Below are 11,813 nucleotides of genomic sequence, written 5' to 3' on the forward strand. Positions count from 1 at the left end.
AGCGGCGGGAGCCCCGAGGCGGCTCCGCAGGCCGAGCCCTTCCCTTCCCCTCGCACAAAATTTCGTTTTAGGAACTGATTGTCGAGAGGAGACTTCAAGCCTCGGAAATCAGGAAATGACAACACGCCCAGGGAGGTTGTTTTGCTGGCTACAAGGAGAAAGAAGGTTTTTCTTTTCTTGTGTCTCTCTGACTCGGTGGGGTACGTTCAGGCCGTGTTTTTTTTTCAAGCATCATCCCCTTGTCATTGGGGTTTTACATCTATAAAAGCTTGGATTCGCTAATAATAATTTATCCCCATGGGCGGTAGCTTTAAATAAATGTATAGAACAAACCGGTGTTAACTCACAGTTTTTGGTAAAATTTATGCCCGGGCTTCTGCCTACTGAGGCACAAAAGATGGAAGTGATTTTTTTTTTCAGTGCTCAAGAAAACAAAGAGGATTTGAAACCAATAGATTTGTTACAGAGGGCATTGTTAAGTGGTGTTGACGTGGTTTACTAAACTCTGATTCATTTAGCTAGGGCATATCAGCTAAAAAAATAACTTGCTCTAGAGGGATTGCCGTAGATAACAAACCTGTTGTTTCAGGTTATCAGATCATGTGAGAAACCCACCCAGGGCTGTTGCTGCAGTAACTTTGAAAAGCCCTATCTGTAGGCGGTGTTCAATCCAGACTTTACCTTTTTGACTCGGACCAGACAAGACAAATATCTGGTACAAGTATAATTAGTAATACTTTGAGTAATATTATATGTGATAAGGCATTCTGAGTACAGATTAATGCTCATGTACTGTGTCTTCCAAACAGGAACTATGCAGAGGATGGGGCCTCCTCAGTCTACTAGAATTGTGCCAGCATGTAAAAAAAAAAAAAAAAAAAAAATTAGAATTTTCCAAACTCTTTTGCAGCATCCCTCATTATTTTTAAAAACCTCAGTAAAATCCTCCTGAGAGTCAAAATTGGCCAAGGGACAGAAAAACAAAGGATTTTGAGGTAACTGATGCTCTAAAGTATCTTTATCATCTGTACAGTTATGTGACAGTCACCGTTTAATTAAAGAAATCTAATGTATTGTAATCTTAATTAGTTGATGGTTAATTTCCTGTAGCAACATAAAGGAAATAATTCGAGGTTTACTTGGGGCTGTTCAGCCATTTCACTTTATGACTCCTCTGAGATGGTGATTTCCCATGCTCACCTCCCTTCTCAACTGGGGTTTACAACATTAACTAGATCCTGCCTCATATCAACGTAAGGTATGTTTGAAACATGATTTAAGTTTTGCAATAATGAATATTTAAAAAAAAAAACAACCTACCCAAACCACACCAAAAATTAGTTAGAGAGCAACTAGGACAACCTTGTAGTCTTAACAGATCTTTTAACTTTGTACCAGAATTACACATGACATGAGAAAATAGTTATAGGTGACACACTTGGCAACAAAGGATTTATTCAGAAGTTAAGTTCACCACCTGCAAAATAAACACAGCATCCAGCACTCATCTAGGATGTACTACCTGCTTTGTTCAAGACACTTCTTAGGTGGGCTTAGGCCCATCACCATGCCTTATAAATCACAGGCCATAGAAAGCACATCATCCAAACATCATCCATTTTCAGTTTGCTTTTGGCATTATAAAGAAACTAAATGTGGCACGTAACTGTGACAAAAGGCAGGGGTCAGAACAGAGGCAACTGTATTCAGCCAAAAACCCAACCTATATCCACAGTCAGTTTTAGGACAACCCAACACAGCCACACAGCGCTTCAGTAATTCAAAAGTCAGCGTTTTGATTGTCCTCCAAAAGATGATACCCTGAAAGAGCTCTGAGCAGCACTGTATATGTGTACATACATATATGAACGCTGCACTGTGTCCAGTTTTCTAAGCGTTTGAAAAATCCTGCTGCATTGCACCTCTCTTGCTTTTGCAGTAAAAAAATACCACTCGGGTCTAATATTTGTGAGAGGTATAGAACTTTTACATTCATCGGATCTTCCACAAAAGGAAGGAGAGAACATTGACCTTACAAACAAGATCAGATCTACTTTAACCAGGTGGGCTAGACTGAAAAGGCACCTAACACCTGCACAATTACAGAGTTATCTATTTTATAACATGGCCAGATCAGAATCCATGACCAGACTGACAAGAAGTAAGGTGTTCTATTCAAGCTGCTATCATTCTGAGATTTAAATCTCATAAGAAAATGAACATATTCTAGCCATTATGATTTGGAAGAAACCTCAACCATGTGAGCCAAATTTAAGGGATGCTTCAGGAGACAGACAACATTTACTGAAGAATACTTCTATTAGCAATAGGTTCTTGTAGAGTTGCTCCTCAAGCGAACCTAGACAACATTAGCAAAAATACTTATTTACTGGCATTATTCTACCTACAGAAAGGTCTTTTGCTAGGAAATGTCATGACACAAACACAACAGGAACTGGTCTGAGGGGACAGGCCTTCAGTCAGAAAGCTGACTGCACATAGCCATACCTCAGGTAGTCGCTTGTGAAGTTCTTGTGGATTCAACCCATTTTCACATCCTGCTAATAGACTAATCTTGATGAAGGCTATTTTCTAAAGAAACAGTGATTTACACTTGCCTGATCTTTACATATATTACAACCGGCTTCTGTAAGCTTATTCCCACCGCAACTGCTCTTCCGTTTACAGGGTACAAGTCCCTGTTCTTTATCCCCTCACTTCTAAAGTATATGATTTTTTTCACTGTTAAAGCTTTTAGCTGTGCCTCAGTCCTCAAGTAAAGGGAGAGTGCAACAACAGACTATGATCTATACATCATAGACCTAAAGACACACCCCGCATCCTGCACAGGGGCACAGCACATCCCCAAACCTCAGCACCTGGGGACTAGTTAGCAAGACGTCCTGTTTACTTGAGTGCCAAGTCATTTGGAGACTCTTATCTCCCCGACCTTCACCCCATCCTCCCAGGTGTGAGCCTTCTGCCACTGCTGGGGTTCCACCTCCTTCTGCATCTTTTACATCTGCGGGCAGGGTGTTGATTATAACTCCAGACCCCACTGCTGGCAGCCTCATGACCCCTGCACGGTGGCACACTGACACACCACTCTCCCTCAGGAACATTTGCTGTCACTGATAAATAAGAAACCCTGAACAGGCCTTGGCCAATTTGGTCCTTTAAGAACCCCCTTTTTGGTCCTACAGACATCAGCAACTGGGCACCCCCTCTAGCACAAAGCCCTCTAATCTGGGGACAAGACAGCCGATTCCCAGGTAACCTCGGGGCTCCTCCGGCAGGATTTGGGGTGCCCCTGAGCCGCAGCACCCCTTTCCCCACAGCTGGGGCCAGACCCTGCCGGCCCGGCCACGCCGAGCTGCAGGCACCAGATGGCGGCATTCGCCTCTCGCAGGGCGCATCCCAGCTGCTTCCAGGGGAGACACCCCTCCCTGTATTTTGTTTTTGCTCAGTCGAGGTTCTCGGCCGAATTCTCCAGGTTTACTGCAGCCCTGTCGAACCAGGGATAAGCTCAGAGAAGCCCAGCAGGTGTTACAGAAGCAGCACCAAGAGACCAGTGGCTTTGTCGTAGCGTCACCTGAATTTGTTTTGCACACAGAAAATATTCCATCTGGAGACTATTAATGGAGGGAAAATGTATCAGCCCCAGGCTTGGCTCCGGGGCAGGTTTTGGAGGACAAAACACTCTTGCTACCCTGTTCAGGCAGAGCTGTGAGGCTCAGGCACTTCTGTAAATTCTGGCTTGAAAGCAGTAAACGGAAAATTAAAACAGTGAGCCTGACTCACTGCTGTTCAACTCCAATGTTAATCCCCTGGAAGATGGGAGTTCTCTCTGGGATGATGCAGTATGTGGTGGATTAGGGGCCAGGATTTAAAACTGCCCACGCAGGCCAGGCGCTGGCCCCGGAGCTACCCCCCACAAATGCGATTACATACGCCTCTCGGGATGGCACAAGACTGTCCCCCCCCGCGGTAAGAAGGTGATACAGAAGAGCTATAAGCACCCAAGCCGAGGGGAAGCCTGGAGCCTGCTCTCTAGGAGCCAAATTTCATCTCCTTTAAACGGTTACCGAGGCGCTGGTGCTGCTGGCTCCGTCCTCCCGGGGGCTGAGGGCTGGTGATGGCCCCCGTAGTGCCCAGAGATGTGGGTGTGGTGGCGCAGAGACCTTCGTGGCCTCCGGGTTTGCTGCGAGGTGTCATTTCTTCTGATCTCTCAATTAGGGAGGCCAGGAAGGGAGAGCAGCCATTCATTAGCAGCTGCTTCACCAGCAGCTCAGGGGAACTATATTTACCATCCAAGTGTGGTCAAACAGTTTCCTCTCAACAGGGCGGTGTCTTTCTTTCCACACACCGCACTGAACAGCTCATATGAATTTTAGTTTGTGAGGCTAAAAGCAGTTAGGGAAAAAAAAACAACCCAACCAACAAACCAATCCGAAAAAGCGATTTTTACATCAGAGAAGTGTGAAGCCTGCTGGAGCCCCCATTCCTGTTACTGGTGAATAACAGAGAACAGCATGTGGAAAAAATTCATCAGATCTGTCTGTCCATCTCCCCGCAGATAGAGGATCCCTTTGATGCAGTGCAGTCTTTGTTTAATTAAGTTTTCAAATCCCAGGCAAGAGGATCTCCCATGCCCTAACGAGGTTATTTGCACATTTGCTTTGCTTTCTGTTCCCTCCCCCCATTCCTTCTTCCCCCTCAACTGGGCCTCCAGGCTTTCTCCTGCTTTTTTCTTTCATGCTCCGCAGAGAGCCATATTCTCTTCCTCCCCCACCTGGCTCCCTGGGGAGAGGACTGGAAAGCAAAACAACAGACTCACTCACTGGGAAACGGTAATTTGCACAGCCCTCCTCGCTCAGCCGCTCCCACTGAAAGAGGTGACAGAAGAGCAAAGGCACCCTCTAATGAGGTCAGGCCTTAGGACCAGGAAAAGCCGGAGGGTGCGAGCGAAGGCTTTGAAGCCAAGGCTAAAACCTTTGATGGCTCCAACTGTGCTCGGAGGGAGGCCCCGAGGTAACCAAACTCCAGTCATCTGGGTTTGCTGGTTACATCCCTGACAAAATGGCCTCTTAGTCTCCTCTACACTGTTCAGAGCTCTTGCAAGAGATTTATACCAGCTAAAAATATCACCCGGTTAGTGCTTGTTTGTGCATTTCTCCTTGTGAATTTATCAATGTCCCCATCATGGTTAGAAATACTAACTGCTACGTGTGTGGCTGTGGTATAAACTGTGCAATTAACACATTTTATATTTTCTTTAGAAATATTGCGAACAAATCCCTGCAAGCATCTTTTCCCTACTGCGCCGGATGCTTCTCAAAGGTAGATCGTAACTTCAGCACAGTCCGTCCTCCCACCTCAGGGAGCTGTAACAAAGTCACGTCCAGGGTTGTTTTGACTTCTTCTAAGTTCTTTGGTGGAAAGAAATATCCAGTGGAAGAGCGTAGCCACGGCAATGCTGTTTGGCCATCACAGAATGCTTCAAATGCCCATTTACTGATCCCAGGTCAGTGCCTCTGGCATGTCTGCAGTCACTCGGATTAATGGGATATTCTTTCAGTGGAGATGCTGGTAACCACATTCAGTGAAAACCCATTATATAATGGAGACTCAAAAAGTTCATGGATGAATTAGACCAGATGTTCTGGACATGACTTTGGTCCGTGCTTATTAATCCTTGAAGATGTAACTAAGAAACCTTGGTTTCAGAGGCAGATAATTCAGTGTAACTGCAGTGTAACTGCTACCCTGGAAACTAAGATGTGAAGCAGGTCCCTGTTTCACCAATATTTAACAAATGTCATCTTTAATTGGTGATACACTTTGTTCTCTTTAATGAGTGACACTCTCCTTAACAATTGGGACTCACGTAATAAAATCAGAAACGCTTATTTGATTGCTCTGAAATAGCGGGGCTTAAAAATAAGCTGTCATGAGGACTGTAATAAAAAGCAATTTGATGTCTGTAGAAGCCACAAGAATAGATGAGGCCGTGCGAGCACTGCTAATAGGGCCTGTCTCCGTTTGGACAATGTGTTTGCGTTCACCCAAGACTGGGTTTAATGGGAACGTATGGCTGTGCCTATGGCTTGGCTAAAAGGAATCGGTAGCTTCTGATAACACTAAGCAGATTATCTTTTCAATCCTTCCAGGGAATTTTTCCTCAGAGGTAACAAATACATTCACTTTCTTTCACTTTGAGAAATAGGAACTTGTCCTCTAGACTACTCTTGCAGCCTTATGGTCCAGCCACATCCTGAGTATCCAAATTCTGTTGAAATTACCTGGTCAGAGATCATACAGGGAGTATCAAACCTCGCACGGCATCAACTCGTAGGGTTCCAAAGCAGATCAGAATCTGGCTTTTTGCTTGAGCTACTACTTGCAGTTTTATTGTTTAATCAGTTGGTAAGTCTTCTCTGTATGTCCCCAGTTTCCAAGATTTAAAAGAAATGTTTACTGTACTGTACAATCAACGGATATAAATTAAATTTGTACTGAACATTAAAATCAAGTGGCATCTTATTTACCAACTCCTCAGTTAGATTTGCTGTGAATTGTCCCATTTTGCTGTTTGTATGATAACTGGCATCACAGAGGTCATCAGTATTGTTGATTTGCCTCCTCCTATGCAACTTAAGTGTCCTGTATGTGAGTCCATGAGGACACAAAGGAAGGAGATCTCTTCTGCACAACTGAGACATTTCTCCTGATCAACCCTGGAACAACTTGGGGCACAGGAATGCTGTATTAGAATAAAAAGTTCTCACAAAACAGGAGAGGTGGCAAACGAGTAAGTATTCACAAATGTGATCTTTTCTTTAGTCACAGCTGAACTGAACACTTCAGAATCCAAGATTTATTATCGCTAGAAACAGGGAGCTGTCTCACTGACACAAGAGGAAAGGTCTTAGTCACAAAGTGCTGTAGAGATCATTTCTATTGTTTCTGTGGTTTCTGTGCTGGTATAAAAGAAGGTGAAAGGCACTCCTTGGCATTGCGACTGGAACGTCACACCAAGACTGGCAGATCTGAACTTCACCGTGGTATCTACAAGTTCATCAGTAAGTAGATAATGTTACTTTTGTAACTGGAAGATGCTTTTTCATTAATACATAGTTTACTGTTGATCACAAGAGAAAAGTATACCTTATCTATTATATGAGCAGGAGTTCTACATTAGCATAACAAAATATACAGCATGTAAATATACACATACCAATATTTATGTGTATATATCTGTATTTAATACAGATATTTTTTAATCAGAACTAATAACCATTTGTTATTTCATGTCTAACTTAACTTGAACACATTGTCGAAGGAAATTATTCACAAATTAGTGGAGTAGACTTATTAAGAACAAGATTAATTTTTACAAATTATGTATAATTTGGCTTTCTACCCAGTCATTGACATTGCAACATTCAAGTTAGTATAAAGAAAAGTAATTTGATGAGATGCTGCATTTTTTATTAACCCAAACTGGCTCAGCACAAAAAGAAGTATTTCTTAAAAAAATAGTAGCCTCATTGTACAGGGACGTATCTTTACTATTCTTACACAAGTTTAAATGCTGCAACCTCTGTTTTGTTGTCCATCTAAGTTTTGATGTAACAATTAATACAGGTTTTGGTAGTAAATAAATAATTTAGTAAATAAACTAAAGAGACAACCTGGAGCCAATCTTAAAAGCAGGGTGCAGTCAGTAGTGTAAAAGAATGCAGAAATTTTGGTGATAGACCTGGTGATAAAAGAGTGGTGGGGTTGGAAGGATGGGTAGGCAGAGGTGCCCCAATGCCAAGAGCAGATACAGAACTGAATGCAGTTATAACTTAGATGAAAATAATCACTGTAGAATTACATTTGCTAGTTATCACTTCCCTAAGCAGAAATCCACTTCTTTACAGAAAAGAAATCCAGTAGCAGCCTAATATCCTCCCTGTGCAGTGGCAGATTTGAATGTCAGTGCTTGTATTTCTCCTGGAAAAGGTTGTATTGTTAAAGGTCAAATCCCAGGGCTGTCTACACCTTTACACTTGATCTGCATGGTCCAGTCTTAAACTCTTGAGTTTTGTGACAGATTTCTTAGGCACCAATCCTGATCTTTTTGTTAAATTTCTGCTAAGTTTTTATTAGGAAGGTCTCTCGCCAGTTCTGAATGAAATAATCTCCTGTGCTTGCAAACGTACAAGAGTGGAAAGTAGTATATTGGGAGGCAATAGTGGAAAAGGAGATTTAAGACTCTTAGGAAGGAAATGTAGAAATATACTATGAAATTATTAATCTTTTACTGGTATATGTTACAAGTCCACATGTCTGATGCTCTGGGTGGTCCTGGGATGATGTAATTTAGTACAAAGCTCCACTTTTACCAGTGCTTAAAGGCTGAAATTAATTTTGTCAGGTGAAAGAAAGAACAGAGGAAAAAAGATTTTTGATCATCCTGCCAGCTTCTTCTCCCGTGGAGCAGATTTAAAGAAGAGAGAAAATGTTCCTTCCCCAGAGATCTCTGCAGATGGTTACATTTTTGGCAATTCTTTTTTTTGCCTGTTTCGCAAGGTGTCAAGACACTGAAAAGTAAGCAATATCATCCTTTTACTTAATACCATTAGAAGACTGCTTGCCTTTGATATAACAGGCTGTATTCCCCACCACTGTCATTTACTCCAGGGCACGGTGGAAGGAAAATTCTATACATTTGATATGGCAACATTTTACATCGCCCTCTATGCAGTATAAAATTAGACCGATTTGCGTTTTTAGATGCGTAACATACACCACATTTCAGCTGATGCTTTTAAACACAGTGCAGCAAACCACGTCAGGATGTTCAATGCAAGCCATGGAAATGGCACACGCTAAAATTCCGTATTTAGGTTCCCATTCAGATCCAAATCTGCAGTGAGAGCTGCAGTGAGGTGTTTATCTAAACAGCCTGAAATTCAGAAATATTGCACCCCAGAATTAGCCTGCCCTCCCCAGTCGATATTTGGATCAAAATTTTTGGTATATCGGAAGATAAGGATTTTTTTTTTTAATTTCATGGACACTAATATCAGTTAAATTACTCCTGATTTACAGCTCTGGAAAGAAATAAACAAACCCAACGATCCTAGAACACTAAGGTCATGAAAAGGGATTTTTATTCTGGTGTTTAAAATACTGAAAAGAACCCAAATTTGGGAGAGACCAGATTTCTGTAATAGCTTTTTAAGCCTGCTAAGGTAATTTTGTCACTGTCTCCCCAGTTTGGTGGGTGTTTGTTTTTTTGTGGTTTGGGGTTTTTTTTGGGGTGTGTCTGTGTATTTAAAACAAAGATGATCCAAGGAATACCTTTTGGAAATGGCACAGTTTTTCAGCTTGCCATCTGCAGGCACTCGGGAGTGCTCACGCCGTGGGCTCTGCAAGGGTAACAGAGGTTCTACGACCCTCACCTCGGGGCTGTCCTCCACATCCTGGGTGGACACCACCGCCTCTCCTTCCTCATCGTAGAGAAGCATCTAAAATTGATGGCTGCAAATCTGCCACGTTTAAAACAGGAGCTTAGATCTGGCTGTGCTTGGTTCCTAACCTAACTCTTTCTTCCCGTTGTTGCAGTAGAAGAGCAGTGACAGAGCATCAGCTCATGCATGACAAAGGGAGGGCGTTTCAAGGGCTGAAGCGCCTGATGTGGCTCCACAACGCCCTAGGCAGCGTGCACACAGCCAGCAGCAGGGATATTTCGCTTTCAAATGCCATGTGGGATTCGCAGAAGAGCCAAGATCCCTCAGATCTCTACAGCAGCACCAACAGAGACGAGACTTCAAGCCTGCTGAAGCAGCTGCTGGAGCTGACAGAGAAGGAGCAGGGCTTCCCCCCGTTAAAGCAGCCAGATTTGTATGTGAAGAGCCCGAAGGGTAACTGGAACCCACAAGACCTTTTCGACCTCCTTCAAATCAGAGTTGGGCAGCAAGAGAAATCCTAGCACCCAGCCGCAGAACTTTTCCCACTAGTCTCAATCCAGCCCAGTCCATCCATTGCTTTAGACATGTAATGTTGTAAGGAAAAGCTCTAGCGCAAAGGTGAACCGCAGAAGAATAATAATGTCCCTTTGTTCCGTTAATTACTCCTAGATGTTGAGTAGTGACCCTTGTCAGGACGCAGGCTCTCTCCCTAGCAGGCAATCTGAGTACTCTCATTGTGAGTCGGGGTCATTTGCCATGGCAGGGCCCTCCCTGTCTGTCCCTCATATTTTAGGGCTTCAGCTGCTCTTTGTAGCAGGAAGTTCATTAATCTGCATATTCACAGGCTCACTTGCTCTAATGATTTGACTCATGGATAAGCAGTTACCTCCCAATACAGATTCTCTCCTGTTTCACACCTGCCTGCAGTTCTGCCCTGCTCTGCAGTATTAATGACTTCCCTTATACTTTAGGTCCAAATGTTTGATCTTTTCCTGCTTCTCCACCACACAGAATAGTTTAGGTCTCTCATCTCTCAGGTTTTTCTTCAGGGTGGCAAACTTTTGCCAGGCCAGAGTGGTAGAAGTTGGCAGTGATCCCCACTCTCCCAGCCAAAGCCCTAGACTTCCACCTCTGCTGGTGGAAAAAGATGAGGATCAACTTCCAGGCTCCATATTTGAGCCTTTTGTTTCAAGACTTCCTACGTTTTCTTCATTCATGTGAAATCCTCTCCAAGAGCTCCCACAATGTTTTCTTGGCAGAAAGACACCTTCATGAGGCTGTTCGTGTTTTCTGAGAGGTAGCACCTCATTTTGCTATTCACCTTTAATATCAAACAGACCAGTTTTGTCTAAGCAAAGCAAGGTCCAGTTTAATTGCAAAACTAGTCTTTCAATCTGTCATGTGTGTGACAAATACATCAGCATTTCCATCATGTTGGGACTATACACGCTGTTTTAAATCCTGAAATTTTCCTGTTGCTGATAAGACTTCAGCTGCATGTGCGGAAGGTATTTCTCAGTCATTAAAACCCAGGAACTCCTTGATGTTGCCAATAATAAAAACTCTTTTCACCCTCTGAATTGCACTTGCTTTTTTTTTTTTGGTAGAAATGTAAATAAAACAAAGCAAAATCCTCTTCTGTCAGCATCTCCACACATTTGGGGTGAGTACGGAATCACATTTTTTTCATCATGTTGTTCCTCAGGGCTCCCTGTTGGATTCCCAAGGCCAATCAAACCATTACTGAAGCAGATGGTTTCAGATGTTCCTGAAGAGCCCAGAGGGCCAAGATGCAAACGGGTTGTAGCGCCCAAGCAGTGAGTTTGCTGAGCTGGGACGGGGGAGCCCTTCCTGCCCCAAACCAAGCTCTGGGCTGGGCCAGACTTCAGAGCTGGGGACTGAAACCGAGGGGGCCAGACTCTGAGGAGCTCAAACGGCCGCCATGTCCCGATCAGCGCGCCAGTCCCTCTGCCCCCGCGGATGTGCTGTCCTCCTGGGCTGGGGGACTGTTTCCTGAGCTCTGGGAGCCTGAGCTGACCCTCGGTGTCTAGGTGGCACCTGGCCTGGGGTACACCTCACTCCTGGGGTCACCACCGGGTGACTCAACGCGTGCCCCCCCTCTGGGGACGGGGAGAAACCGGCCTCCCCTCCACCGCGGGCTGGACACTGCAGTGAGGGTGCGCGAAGGCACAGGTGCCCCGCCATTGCGGGGAGGAGGGAAGGAAGGAGCCCCGTGGGCAAGGCTAGCACCCAAGCGCTGGTGGCCCTGCCTGGGCCCCGGAGGCGAAGGGCTGATCGGAGATACGCGACCCCCCCGCGCATGCGCGCCCAACGCCGTGCTCGTCCATG

General features: G+C 44.3%; 1 long non-coding RNA gene across 1 annotated transcript; it reads left to right on the forward strand.

Moving 5' to 3' along the window:
• Positions 1-6: 6 nt before the first annotated feature.
• LOC113488992 lies at positions 7-6,747 on the forward strand. The gene is made up of 4 exons (XR_003399997.1): positions 7-165; positions 1,940-2,063; positions 5,280-5,524; positions 6,660-6,747. It is a non-coding gene; the product is annotated as an uncharacterized LOC113488992 (long non-coding RNA).
• Positions 6,748-11,813: the final 5,066 nt, after the last annotated feature.

Source organism: Athene cunicularia (genome assembly GCF_003259725.1).
Source record: "Athene cunicularia isolate RWA chromosome 26 unlocalized genomic scaffold, athCun1 chr26_part2, whole genome shotgun sequence".
Classification (NCBI taxonomy): Eukaryota; Metazoa; Chordata; class Aves; order Strigiformes; family Strigidae; genus Athene; species Athene cunicularia.